At 48.9% G+C, this 12872-nt stretch overlaps 1 long non-coding RNA gene across 16 annotated transcripts in view; it reads right to left on the bottom strand.

The window, feature by feature from the left end:
- Positions 1–12872, bottom strand: part of LOC128931277 (uncharacterized) — a 189570-nt gene that overhangs the window by 34242 nt on the left and 142456 nt on the right. Inside the window, exon 6 of one of the 16 annotated variants that reach the window (XR_013534086.1) lies at positions 1023–9218. The exons of the other annotated variants lie outside the window; for them this stretch is intronic. This is a non-coding gene — a long non-coding RNA (uncharacterized LOC128931277). Of the gene's footprint in view, positions 1–1022; positions 9219–12872 lie in introns of those variants that run through there. 16 annotated transcript variants of the gene reach the window in all.

Genomic DNA, 12872 nt, shown 5'->3' on the forward strand with positions numbered 1-12872 from the left:
TTAACAGAAGAGGAAACTGAGGTCCATAGAGTCAGGCTGCTTGTCTGGACTTGCGAGGCCTTGGAAACCACCACCCCACATCCTGCTCACCTGCCCTCCCTCAATCTGGAAAGTTAGGGGAGCATGTGTTTTTCAGAGGGCCTCGTAAAGACTCTTCTTTCTGAGCTTGTAAGATGCTCTTGGGGAAGCAGGGAGAGGAGCTTGGGGTAAGGATCCAGCTTCATCCAACCCACAGAGGTGGTCGGGGCACAGGCGGGATCTGGGACCATGCACATGTAGGGCCAACTGAGGAGCTGGGTTAGAGACCCTGGCTTTGTCCTCTTGCCGGTCTCTGCGACCTGAGTACCTGAGCCTCTTAGCTCTCCAAACTTCAGTCTCCACTTCTGTGAAACAGAGAATAGTATCTACTGAGAATGATTTCAAGACTACAAAATCATTGCACGAGCCCAGAGACGGGGAGAGGATGTGAGCCCTACCCTTGAGCCTTGGTGGTCTCACCTTCCAGGACAGCAGGGTCTCTGCGGCCCTCCTCCCACCCGGATTCTCCCTCCTCTGTGGTTTTGGGCTGCTTTACTCCACCCACTCCTCAAACGCTAGGGCTCGTTCTGGGGCTCCAGGCCTGGAACTCTTTTCTTCTGCTCCTTCAGAAGTTCTGTGTCCTCTCATTAAACTCATGGCCTCAGAGCTTTCCAAATATCCATGTCCTCTTACGTTTCCCTGCTTCCCTTGCAGTTGGATTAAGGCTATGTGAGTATTCTGGTCAATGACCTGTGGGCATAAATAATGCCAGTCACTTCTGGACTGAGGCTTGGGTACTTCCTCCTTGTCTGTCTTCTCTTGCTGTGCTGATCTGGGTAGTCACATGTTGAAATGGTGGCATAGAAGATAGAGGGTACCTGGGTCCCTGAATCATTGGATGGAGGAGAGCCTCTGTCAACCCACGATGAACTTTCTATAAACATGAAATAAACTTATTTTATGCTAACATGCTGAGATTTCAGGGTTTGTTATTAAGTTATAGCTTTTTCTTTCTTTTTTTGAGATGGAGTCTCACTCTGTCGCCCAGGCTGGAGTGCAGTGGTGCCATCTTGGCTCACAACAACCTCCTCCTCCCAGTTCAAGCGATTCTCCTGCCTCAGCCTCCTGAGTAGCTGGGATTACAGATGCCTGCCACCATGCCCAGCTAATTTTTCAATTTTTAGTAAAGATGGCATTTCACCATCTTGGCCGGGCTGGTCTTGAACGCTTGCCTCAGCCTCCCAAAATGCTGGGATCACAGGTGTGAGCCACCATGCCCAGCCAGGTATAGCTTTCTCTATCTTAACTACTATGCCATCTAACAAGTGCTAAATTTATAGTTCACTCCCAGCTTCCAAACCTCTTAAGTCTTCTTCTTCCTGTCTCCCACAGTCTCCGTCTTGGTGACTGCAGCCATGCAAGCCAGAAAGCTGTGCCTTATTCTAGGCCCCTTTCCCACCTCTCATCAGTCACTAATCCCCAACATTCCATCCGCCTGCTTCCGTGCCCAGGGCCACCTCCTGGATTCATGCCTTCATCACCTCTCTCCCCTGGATGGCTGTCATTGTCTCCCAGCTCCTGCTGCAGCTTTCAGCCTTTATTCCTTTTTATATATATACACACAAGTATATATAGATGAGAGCTTTCTATGTTGCCCAGGCTGGCCTTGAACTCCTGACCTCTCTTCCTTATGCGTCAGATAAAATGGTGGGAGCCACCGTGGCTCCGGCACAGCCTTTATTTCAATGCTCTAAAGGTGTTGCTCCCTGTCTTCTAAATCTGAATGGCATCGCGTTGTTCCCAAGGAGCATCCCAATATCAGCCATCATCCTTATGTCTGTCCTTTTGTATATGACATGTTTCTTTCCTCTGGCTGCTTTTAAAGTTTTCTCTTTCTCACTGGTTTTAAGCAATTTGGTTAGAATGTGCCTTGGTGTCATTTTTTTTTTTTTTTCCCCATGTTTCTTTTTTCTTTTTGAGATGGAGTCTCACTCTGTCACCAGGCTGGAGTGCAGTGGTGAGATCTTGGCTCACTGCAACCTCTACCTCCCTAGTTCAAATGATTCTCTTTCCTCAGCCTCCCAAGTTGTTGAGACTACAGGCATGAGACACCACACCCAACTAATTTTTGTATTTTTAGTAGAGACAGGATTTCACCATGTTGGCCAGGATAGTCTCGATCTCCTGACCTTGTGATCCGCCTGCCTCGGCCTCCCAAAGTGCTGGGATTACAGGCATAAGCCACTGCGCCTGGCCCTTGTTTTTCTTTTACTTGGATTTTGGTGAAATTTTTGGATCTGTGGGTTCAAAACTTTTATTATATTTGGAAAATGTCTGGCCATTATTTCTTCAAGAATGTTTCCGTCTACCCCTTTTATCTGCTCACCTTCAGAAGCTTCTATCATACATATATTAGGCCTCCAAGTTGTCTGATAACTGAATAATGCTCTACTCATTTTTTTCCTGGCCTTTTTTCCTTCTGTGTTTCATTTTGTGTGGTTTCTATGACTGTGTCCTCGAGTTCACAAACCTTTTCTTCCATGGTATCCAAGATGCTGTATCCGGCGCATCAGAAATCTCAGCATTGTAGCTTTCACCGCCAGAAGCTCAATGGGATCTTCTCTCTGTCTTCCATGTTTCTAGTTAAAAGTTCATTTTGTCCTTTAGCTTCTTGAATACAATTATAATAACTTTGAATATCCTTGCTTACTAATTCTATCGTGTCATTTCTAGATTGATATTTTTTCTCATTATGGGCAACATTTTCCTCCTCCTTTGTATACCAAGTTTTAATTTTTTTGAGATGGGAGCCTTGCTCTGTTGCCCAGACTGGGGTGCAATGGCGCAATCTTGGCTCACTGCAACCTCCACCTCCGAGGTTCAAGTGATTCTCCTACCTTAGCTTCCCAAGTAGCTGGGATTATAGGCATGCACCGCCACATCTGGCTGATTTTTGTGTTTTTAGTAGAGATGGGGTTTCACCATGTTGGCCAGGCTGGTCTGGAACTTCTGACCTCAAGTGATCACCTGCCTCGGCCTCCCCTCAGTGCTGGGATTACAGGCACAAGCCACCGCACCCAGCTCCAAGTCATTTTTAATTGGATTCCAGACATTGTGAATTTTCCTTCATTGGGTGCTGATTATTTTTGTATACACAGAAATATTCTTGAGCTTTGTCTAGAGTGCGGTTGTTACTTGGACATGGTTTGATCCTTTCAGGTCTTGCTTTTAAACTTTGTTGCACAGGACCAGAGCAGCATCTAGTCCAGGGCTAATTGTGCCCCACTTCTAAGACGAATCTTTGTGAGTTCTCAAGCCTGTGCCCTGTGAATGATGCAGTTTTCCACTCTGGCTGGTGGATCATATGTGAGATCCAGGGATCGTTCTCTCCAATCAGCCTCAGACAGTTTCCTCCCTGAAACCTGATGCATGGAGCAGTATTCAGCTGAGAGCTCCAGGAGGGCTTGGGGGCTCGCTCTCTTGAAGTCTCTCCTCGCTGCACTCTGGCCTGTAATCTCTAGCCCTCTCGGCCTCCCTGAGCTCCAGCTTAGTCTGTTCTGCCTGGGTCCCCTCTCCTTGTGCACTAAGGAGGACAATGGTAGTCTCACATCTGTTTCCCATCTCTTAGGGACCCCTGTCATTCACTGCTTAATGTCTAACGTCCTGAGAACCGCGGTTCCATGAATTTTATCTGTCTGTTTGTTTTAGTTGTTTCAGACAAGAAGGTAAATCTGGTCTCTTGTTATAGACTGAATCTCTGTGTCCTCCCCAAATTCATATGTTAAAACCTTATCCCCCGAAGTGGTGGTATTAGGAGGTGGAGGCTTTGGGAGGTGGTTAGGATTAGATGGTCCCAAGGGCAGAGCCCTCAGGAATGGGATTCATACCCTTGTACGTGTCCTGAGATCCTGCTTCTCCCTCTGCTCTCTGCCATTGAGGATACAACAGAAGGTGGCTATTGGCCCCACCAGAGCCCAGCCATGCTGGCACCCTGATTTTAGAATTCTAGCCTCCAAAATTGCGAGAAGTAAATTTCTGTTGTTTATATGCCACCCAGTCTATGGTCATTTGTCACAGTAGCCCAGTCTGACTAAGACATCCCAGTTCCTTCATTTCGGTTGGCAGTGGGCGTGTCCTCCTGCCTTTCTGGGACACAGATCCCATCAGGCCAATCCCCTGCTTGGTTTCACCTGAGCTTTCTCACTGCCCCAGTCTAATAACAAGAAGGGCTAACGCATTGCCAGGCACTATTTGAAGTTTTCCACGAGTTGAACTGTTTAATCTTTACAACAAGTGTATGGGGGAAGTACTGTTTTTGTTCCCATTTTACAGACGGAGACACTGGGGCTCAAAGAGTTTATATACCTTGCTCAAGTGCACACAGCAGGAGGTGGTGGAGCTGGGATTTGAACAAAGACAGTCTGGCTCCAGCCCTCATCCTTAGCCTCCACTCCACGCTGCCTGCCTCAGACACTCTGGTTGGCTTCTGCCTCCACCATTCATTTCTCCATTCAATTGTTTTTGAAGCACTACTGTGAGCCCGGATATACTGCAGTTCTTGGAGACGAGAACCAACTAGCTTGAAAAAACAATTATGCAATTTGGGAAAGAGGAGAATGGTCACACACCAGGAGCTCAGAAGAGGGTCTCCTTCCTGAGGGAGTTAACCTGAGCTGATCCCTAAATGTCTGCCCAGTGGAATGGAGACGGGGAAGGGTATTTCAGAAGTAAGCAAAGGACAGAGACGATCAACAGTGTATTTGGGAAGAGAGACCCAGTAGAGATACTGGGAAGACCAAGATGAGCACTCCAGGGCTGAGAGACGAGACTGAAGAGCTGGACAAGGTTGAGGGGAGGGGGCCTGTGGGCTACACCCAGTGGCCTGGGCTTTCCTCTAAGAAGGGAGTGACCTGGTTGGAGCTGTGAACTGGGACAGCCTCTCTGTGGGTGGTGGGTTGGAAGGGTCTGGCCTGGAGGCTGGGAGACCTGTTAGGAGGCCAGTGTTGTGGGCCTGGTGAGAGATGGGGCCCTGGAGATGAGGGACTCAGTTGGCTGTAGAGGGCACCTGAGCAGGAGGAGTGGGGCAGTACTGGCGTGGATGACTGGATGGTGGAGCTGCCAGAATGAGAGAGTGAACACTAGTGCTTCTAGATCATATCTTTAAAAGGAATGGGCATGTGCTCCTTTCAACCCTTTACTCTCCCCTCCTGCTGGAATGCAGATGTGATGGCAGGAGTGAGAGTAGCCACCTTGAACTCAGAGACTGAAGTCAGGTTTAAGGGATGGCAGAGCTACCACACTGTAGCCTAGAAGTACCAAGCTCTGGGCTGTTACGTGTGGAAGAACTCAACTTCTAACTGGTTGAAACTATTATATTTTGGAGAGTCTGTAAGAGCAGCTTAGCATTTACTTGAGCTAATGTACCTGTGTGCCCCTGATTCTCCAACAGTGTTGAGCTTTGTGTAGGCTGATCCCTGTGCCAGGTACCTTTCTTGTACCTCCACCTCTGCCTGCTTGGACAATGGGCACCATTAGGTCAAGATCAGTGGCACGAGACTGTAGTCCTAGCTACTCAGTTCGAGGCAGGAGGACTGCTTGAGGCCAAGAGTCTGAAACCAGCCTGGACAATACAGTGAGACCCTTTCTCTAAAATAATAATAATATTTTTTGGAAAAAGATTCTCCTTTTGCTGCACCTCCACTACACTACATTTTATGGTGCTTTCTTGGCTATTTCTGCATTCTAGACCATAAGCTTCTTGGGGGCCAGCTCTTATTTCTCTTTGTGGGGTCAGTGCCTCCTTCTAGTGGGGGGACTCAATATGTGTTAGTTGAATGGTTTTGGGCAGTGGGAGCAGACAGCATGTCACAGGGTTGCTGGAAGAATTAAATGAATGCACTGTGGGCTGGGTTATGCATGTGACAGTCACAAGTTCTCAGTGGCTTAAAACCACAAGATTGTTTTTCCTCACTCACACTATCTATCTGTGTAGGTCTGGGGAGGGGGATCTGCTCATTATAGTGACTCAGGAATTGCAGATGATACAGGCTCCTCCATCCTTCATGCAAGGCTTCCCTGGCAGGGGAAGAGAACATGGTGAACTGTATGCTGGCTCTTCCGTGCTTCCACCTGAAAGCAACAGATGTCCTTTCTCTCATGTTTCATTGTCAAAACAAGTCCTGCAGCCACATCTCAAGGGAGATGAGGATATATAATCCTACATGCCAAGAGGAGAACTGGAACTATTGGCGAGCAGTGATGATGGCTATTACAGTTGGGTATGTAAACATTTGGCACAGTATCGAGAACATAGCACATGATCAACCAGTGTTGGTATCGGTTCCCCAGTCACTCATTCAACAAATATCTCACTGTCACAGTGGTGAAAACAGCTAAAGATCCTTGTCTCATGAAGCTTATGGTCAAGTGGGGAAGAGGGGACAGATGTTTCTCAAATGAACACACTCATATACAGATAATGACAATTTGTAATAAGTGCTTTGAAAGACATAAGCAAGGTCTCTTGAGGGAAAATAATGGTGTGTATGTGTGTTTGCTCATGCACGTGTGTGATTACTTTAGAATGGGGAATCAGGGAAGGCCATCTGAGGAGGCAGCACTTAAGATGAGACCCAAAGAAAAGGGAAGAAGTCAGGGGAAGAGCGGGAGAAGGCATTTTAGGGAAAGGAGATAGCATGTGAAAGGCCCTGGGGTGGGAAGGGGTCTGCTCGGGCAAGTTTAGCAAACTGAAGGAGGCCTGTGAGGCAGCCCAGAGTGATTGGAGTGGAGGGTGGAGGGAGATGAGGGCAGAGAGGCTGGGCCCTAGGCATCCACAGGAAGGCTGCCGGGAAGCTTTAAGCAGGATGGGGCCTGACATGCACCTATGGTGACCTGTGAAGTGTCTGCGTCCCTGGGCTCAGACCACAGAATCCTTTGCTTCTCCGGTGCTTGCTCCCTGGGGGATCCCATCAGGTCCCGTGGTTCCATTTCTTAAGTGTGTTTCTCCAGCCCTGCCCTCACACCTGAACTTGACCTGTGTGGCCCACTCCCTACCCTAGCTCTGCCAGTCACCTCCAGGCGACCCGACACCCCCTCCACTTGCTCCTCCTCCCCTCCTACTCTCAGTAAAAGGACCCTCCACCCTCACAGGCAGAACCTTGGGGCCAACCTTGGCTCCTCCCACTTCCTCACCCTCCTCATTAGTGTGTCTGCAGCTGCCCTTGCCTTAACATCCTCCAGAATCCAGCAGCTTCTCTGCACATGGTCCCATCCATGCATCCTTAGGCTTGGTTCTGAGGGACCCCCACAGCGGATCCCCGCTTCAGCTCTTGGCCCTCAGTCAGACCCCCACACAGCAGCCAGAGGGATCCTGTGAAATGTCCGTGGATGCTTCCACACCCCTGCCGAAGGGAAAACCCTCCACAGCTTCCCACCACTCTTTTTTTTTTTTTTTTTGAGACGGAGTCTTGCTCTATAGCCAGGCTGGAGTGCAGTGGCGCAATCTCGGCTCACTGCAACCTCCGCCTCCTGGATTCAAGCGATTCTTCTGCCTCAGCCTCCCGAGTAGCTGGGACCACAGGCACGTGCCACCATGCCCAGCTATTGTTTGTATTTTTAGTAGAGATGGGGTTTCACCATGTTGGCCAAGATGGTCTTGATCTCTTGACCTCGTGATCCGCCCACCTCGGCCTCCCAAAGTGCTGGGATTACAGGCGTGAGCCACCGCACCCGGCCGCTTCCCATCACTCTTTAAGTAAACCCTAAACCCTGGCCCAGCCTGTGAGACTCTGCAGGCTGCAGGCCCCAGTCCCCGGGCGTTTCTCCAGCCTCATCTCCTTCCTTGCCTCACTCCAGCCACTTGGGCTTCCTCACTCTTCCCAAACACTCAGCTGCTGTTTCTTCAACAGGGAACACTCTTCCCCCTAATTCTGGTGTGCTCTGCTGAGCTAAGTTGCCTTCACAGACAGGCGTTTCCTGACTGGCCCACGTTAGACAGCACCCACCCTGCATCCCTGCAGGATGCACCTGCCGCTTCATCTTTTCTCCTAGAGTTCATCACTGCCTCACAGTAGCTACTTTGTCGCAGAACAGAAGCACTGCTCAGGTAGGAACTTTGCTCGTTTCTTTTCTTTTCTTTTTTTTTTGAGATGGAATCTTGCTTTGTTGCCCAGGTTGGAGCGCAGAGGTGCCATCTTGGCTCACTGCAACCTCCGCCTCCTGGGTTCAAACAGTTCTCCTGCCTCAGCTGACTGAGTGGCTGGGATTACAGGTGCCTGCCACACCTGGGTAATTTTTGTATTTTTAGTAGAGACGGGGTTTCACTGTGTTGGCCAGGCTGGTCTCTAACTCCTGACCTCAGGTGATCCGTCCGCCTCAGCCTCCGAAAGTGCTGGGATTACGAGCATGAGCCACTGCGCCTGGCCTGTTTTCTACTGAACTTCTGAATCCTGAAACTGTGCCTGGCACATGGAAGATGTCCTAGAAATATTTATTAAATGAATGAATAAATGGAGCAAAGGCCTGAAATCCTAGGCACGGGTAGGAGGACAGAGCCCTTGCTTTGTTTTATGGAGAGAGGCCAGCTGGGGCTGCTGAAAGTTCGTGTTTCTGGAGGTGCGGAACGAACTACTTTGGAACGGATTCTCTTTGCTTTTTCTTCACTCCAGGTGGGGCCCTTTAGTTACACACAAGCAAGCCAGAGCCCACCGTCATTTGTTTGCAGAGGCGGAAACTGAAAAGTCACCTCAAATTGCAATGCAGATGCTGCAGTTTGCCCGGGTGCTGTTCAGCCATGTAAATTGGGAGCGTCTCTATCCCGGCTGTGCCCTCGAAGCATTAGGGAAATGCTTTTCCCTAAATGCGCAGATAGACTGAACTGTGGCTGTCCCAACATGGTGTCACTTTGACTTGAATAACCAGACTCCGGAAATGTATTTTCAGTTATTAGGAGTGCCTTGCCTGGGCCCAGAGCCAGTTCTCATTCATTCCTTCATGTATTCAATCATCCATTTATTCATTCAACAAGTCAGTACTGAGCACCCCGTGTGGGCTGGAGTGAACCAGGCTGACACAGACTCCTCCGGACGCAGTGAGTATTCCTGCCGTAGGCATCGCTTGGGTCTAGGGCCACAGATGGGGAGCACAGTGCGGGAGAGGACAACCTGAGGCTGTGAGCCAGGGAGGTGAAGAGACGTGGAGACCTGTAAAGGCAGGAGGTTGTGGAATCAGGCGCAGGCCACAAGGAGGGTGGGATTTGTGGGTTTGTGAGGCTCAAGAGCAACTGCTGCCGGCAGGCAGGTCACACACCCTCAAGACCCTGCTCCCTGTCTCCCGAACCTTCAGGAGCACATGCTCTGGGCTTCCAGCTGCACACTGGTGCAGGGAGAGGGGATAAAATCGAGAAGGTGGTTACCAGGCAGAGAGAGGTGAGCTGGAGCAGTAAACATTAGAGCAGAGGATGCAGGCACGAGGGACGGTGGATGCCTTAAAAAATCGCCACCCACAGAACACCCAGAAGCGCTCCATAAAATGAAACAACCATTCTTTTTCAGTACATGGCTGGGTTTGTAAAGTGAATAAATGAATGAATACAGGGAAAACCTTTAGGGTGTCAAACATAAAGAGGCTGCTGGGAGCCTGAGTGTCGGGGACTCGGAAGCTGCTGGAAGGCCTCAGGAGGTTTGCAGATCATGCTTCTGCAAGAGCCCGATCAGGTTTCTCAACAGCAGCATGACAGGGGTCTTGAGCCTGATGACTCTTTGTTGCAAGGGGTTGTCCCGTGCGCTGGAGGATGTCTAGCTGCACCCCTGGCCTCAACCCACCAGATGCCAGTAGCACTTTCCTCCTCTAGTGTGACAACCAGAAATGTTGCTAGACTTTGCCAAATGTCTCCCAGGGGACAAAACTGTCCAGTTGGCGAACCACAGGCCTAGAGGCTTGGTTGTAAAAGGCCCCACAGGGAAGAAGGGCTGCGGGCCTAGGGCAGTGGGGAGTTATAATTGAGAGCTCCATAAAAAAACCAGGATTCTCAAAAGGCTACACTTTTTGTGGAAGGATAGAGAAAAACATCCTTTCAGTGGCAAAGGGAAGTGATAAGAACATTTGTCGATTTTGGCATGTGCTCTTTGTAGGAAAAAGAAAAGCCTTCTTTAAATTTTGTAATCACAAGCCTGACCGCACAGGGGTTCACGTAAATATTTGCATTACGTGTGTTCCAGGAAATGCCAGGTGATGGAACTAACTCCAGGTGTGTTGGTAGCACCTAGCCCCCTGGCCGGCAGAAGCAAAAGCAAATTCTCTTGGGAGGGACACACCTTCAACTTTTGCTAAACAGGATTCCCATGGATAGAGACCAGCTAAGCTCGAGTTTACAATACAGAATTACAAAGCGTACAGGGAAACAACAGATCACAAGTGAGTCAGTAAAAACCACAAATGGCAGAAGTAGACCTTCAAGACTTAAGATATTGGAATAATCAGACTGTGTGTGTGTGTGTGTGTGTGTGTGTGCGCACATGCATGTGTGTATATTTTTTAGAGACAGGATCTCTATCTGTCGCCCAGACTGGAGTACAATGGTGATGTGATCTTGGCTCACTGCAGGCTCTACCTTCTAGGCTCAAGTGATCCTCTTTCCTCAGCTTCCTGAGCAGCTAGGATGACAGGCTGACATCACCATGCTCAGCCATTTTTTTCTTTTTTGTAGAGACAGGGTCTCACTATGTCTCACTATGTTGGTAGTCTCAAGCTCCTGGCCTCAAGTACCCAGAGTGCTGGTATTATAGGCATGAGCCAACCACATCTGGCCCAGAATATTTCTTTTTTAAGTAACATGTTTAAAATGTTTAAAGAAATAAAGATGCTATCAGGATAACCAGGCAAATTATCAAAATGAACAAATAGATTCAGAAATGAAAATGATATTGTTGCAATTTAAAACCCAATAGATAGGTTAGACAGCATATTAGATACAGCCAAAGAGATAATTAGTGAACTGGAAGACAAATATGAAGAAATCATTGCTATAATGCAGCACAGAGAGAAAATATGAACAACAGGAATAAAAATACGGATTACAGAAAGAGGAGTTTAACAGATGTCATCTAGGAATTCAAAGGAGATCACTGAGAGAATGGGAGAGGCAGTATTTAACAATGTGTTGATTAGAAATTTTTCAGAAATGATAAAAAAGATAAACCATGGGAAGGAAATATAAAGGATTCTAAGCAGAGTAAATGAGAAGAAATCCAGACCTACAAACATCATAGTGAAACTGCAGATTGCCTCCCAGTGGACCATAAAAAAAAAAGCAACTGCAGAAACCTAAAAAGATCTTAAAAGCAGGTGGATAGAAAAAGTCAGATTACAATGACCCAAGGATGGATCTGTGGGACATGAACACTGTCCTGGGGTGCCCAGAAATGCTGGACTGCTGCCAGCATGAGAATGTGCAGGCTCAGACCATCGCTGCTAAAATTATAAATGTATATAATCTTAGTGATCCCTCAAGCTGGGCCTGGTGGTTTCACAACCACAGAGGGAACCTCCCACACCCCTTTGGCCCATGGGCTGTGGGAGGTTCCTTTTGACTGGGAGGGTAAGGGCTGACTTTGCAGCACTGCCTGGCTACAGTCTGGGGAGAGCAGTGGATGGGAAGGAGTGGGAGTTAGGGGACCTGGAATTGACCCTAAAGGCAGTGGGAGGCCTGGGGCTGAACCTAGACCTCTGGTCTTGCTTGGGATTCTAGTACCCCCTCAAGGGGCTCTGGAGAACACTAAGGGCTGCCTTCCCATCCACAGAGGCTTCATGGCGAAGGTGATGAGCTGTAAGAGGAAGCTGGGAATGGTGGAATGGGGAAAGGTGGGGTGGCGCTGGGGTGTGTGTGACAAATTGGAGAGGACAGGGGCGAGCGAGGCTGAGCAGGAGAGAGTGCTGAGGGGAAACCCTGGGACTGTCTCTATTTCTGGGTAAAGGCAGTACCTCCCTGCCCCCACACCTTACACACATACAACCCTTTGTCCATTCTTGCTATGAATTTCTCACCAAACAAGCTTCATTATTCGTCTAATAATTGGATTAATTAAGGACACTGAAAGTAAACAGCAAGAATGTAGTTTGCTCCTGATTACTGTGTAATTGTGGGAGGATGCACTCATTTGCATATGCAAAGAAGCCTTCAGACACCACGACAACAGAGGAAAGTAATTGTGTACCTAAGCCCACAACCCCAGCTCTTCCTCCCACCCCCCACCTCCTCCAGAGCCCTCCTTAGCCTCAATTAACTGGTGACTGAGAAGCCAGCCCAACTCCCCAGCCCCACCCATCCCAACTCAGGCCTCAGCTCCCCAAGCCCTGTGGCCCAGGCAAGCTCCTTCAGCTCCTTCTCCTAAGGGAGACTGGGAATTCTGGCCTTGACCATGCCTGAATGACCTTGGCAACAAGCCTCTTATTCTTAGGGCCCCCCAGCCTTGGTTTCCTCAAGTGTAAAATGGGCTCCTAATGACCCCACTCCTATCATCAGTCACTAAGAAGGCTAAACTTAGAGTGAACCAGGGAGTCCTTTATAAATTGTAAGCTCTGGGCAAAAGCTCACTAGGTCTTATTTTTCACCTGAGTCCAGGATTTGCTGAGTAAATGTCTTCAAAGGCCCCTTAGAATCTTGCCTCCTTCAGGAAGCCTTCCCGGATTGTGCCCTGCAGGGGAACTGAGCTTCAGGTTGCTCGACTTTGTAGAAGAGCTGGTGCACAACTCCAGCTAAATCCACCAACCCTGGGGACTGGGGGTGTAAAAGCCCTGGAGAGAGGCCACCCTCTCTTCCCCTCACCAAGGCTAGGCTCAGGCATGGTTGCAGGTAC

Source organism: Callithrix jacchus, chromosome 4, assembly GCF_049354715.1.
Source record: "Callithrix jacchus isolate 240 chromosome 4, calJac240_pri, whole genome shotgun sequence".
Lineage (NCBI taxonomy): Eukaryota > Metazoa > Chordata > Mammalia > Primates > Cebidae > Callithrix > Callithrix jacchus.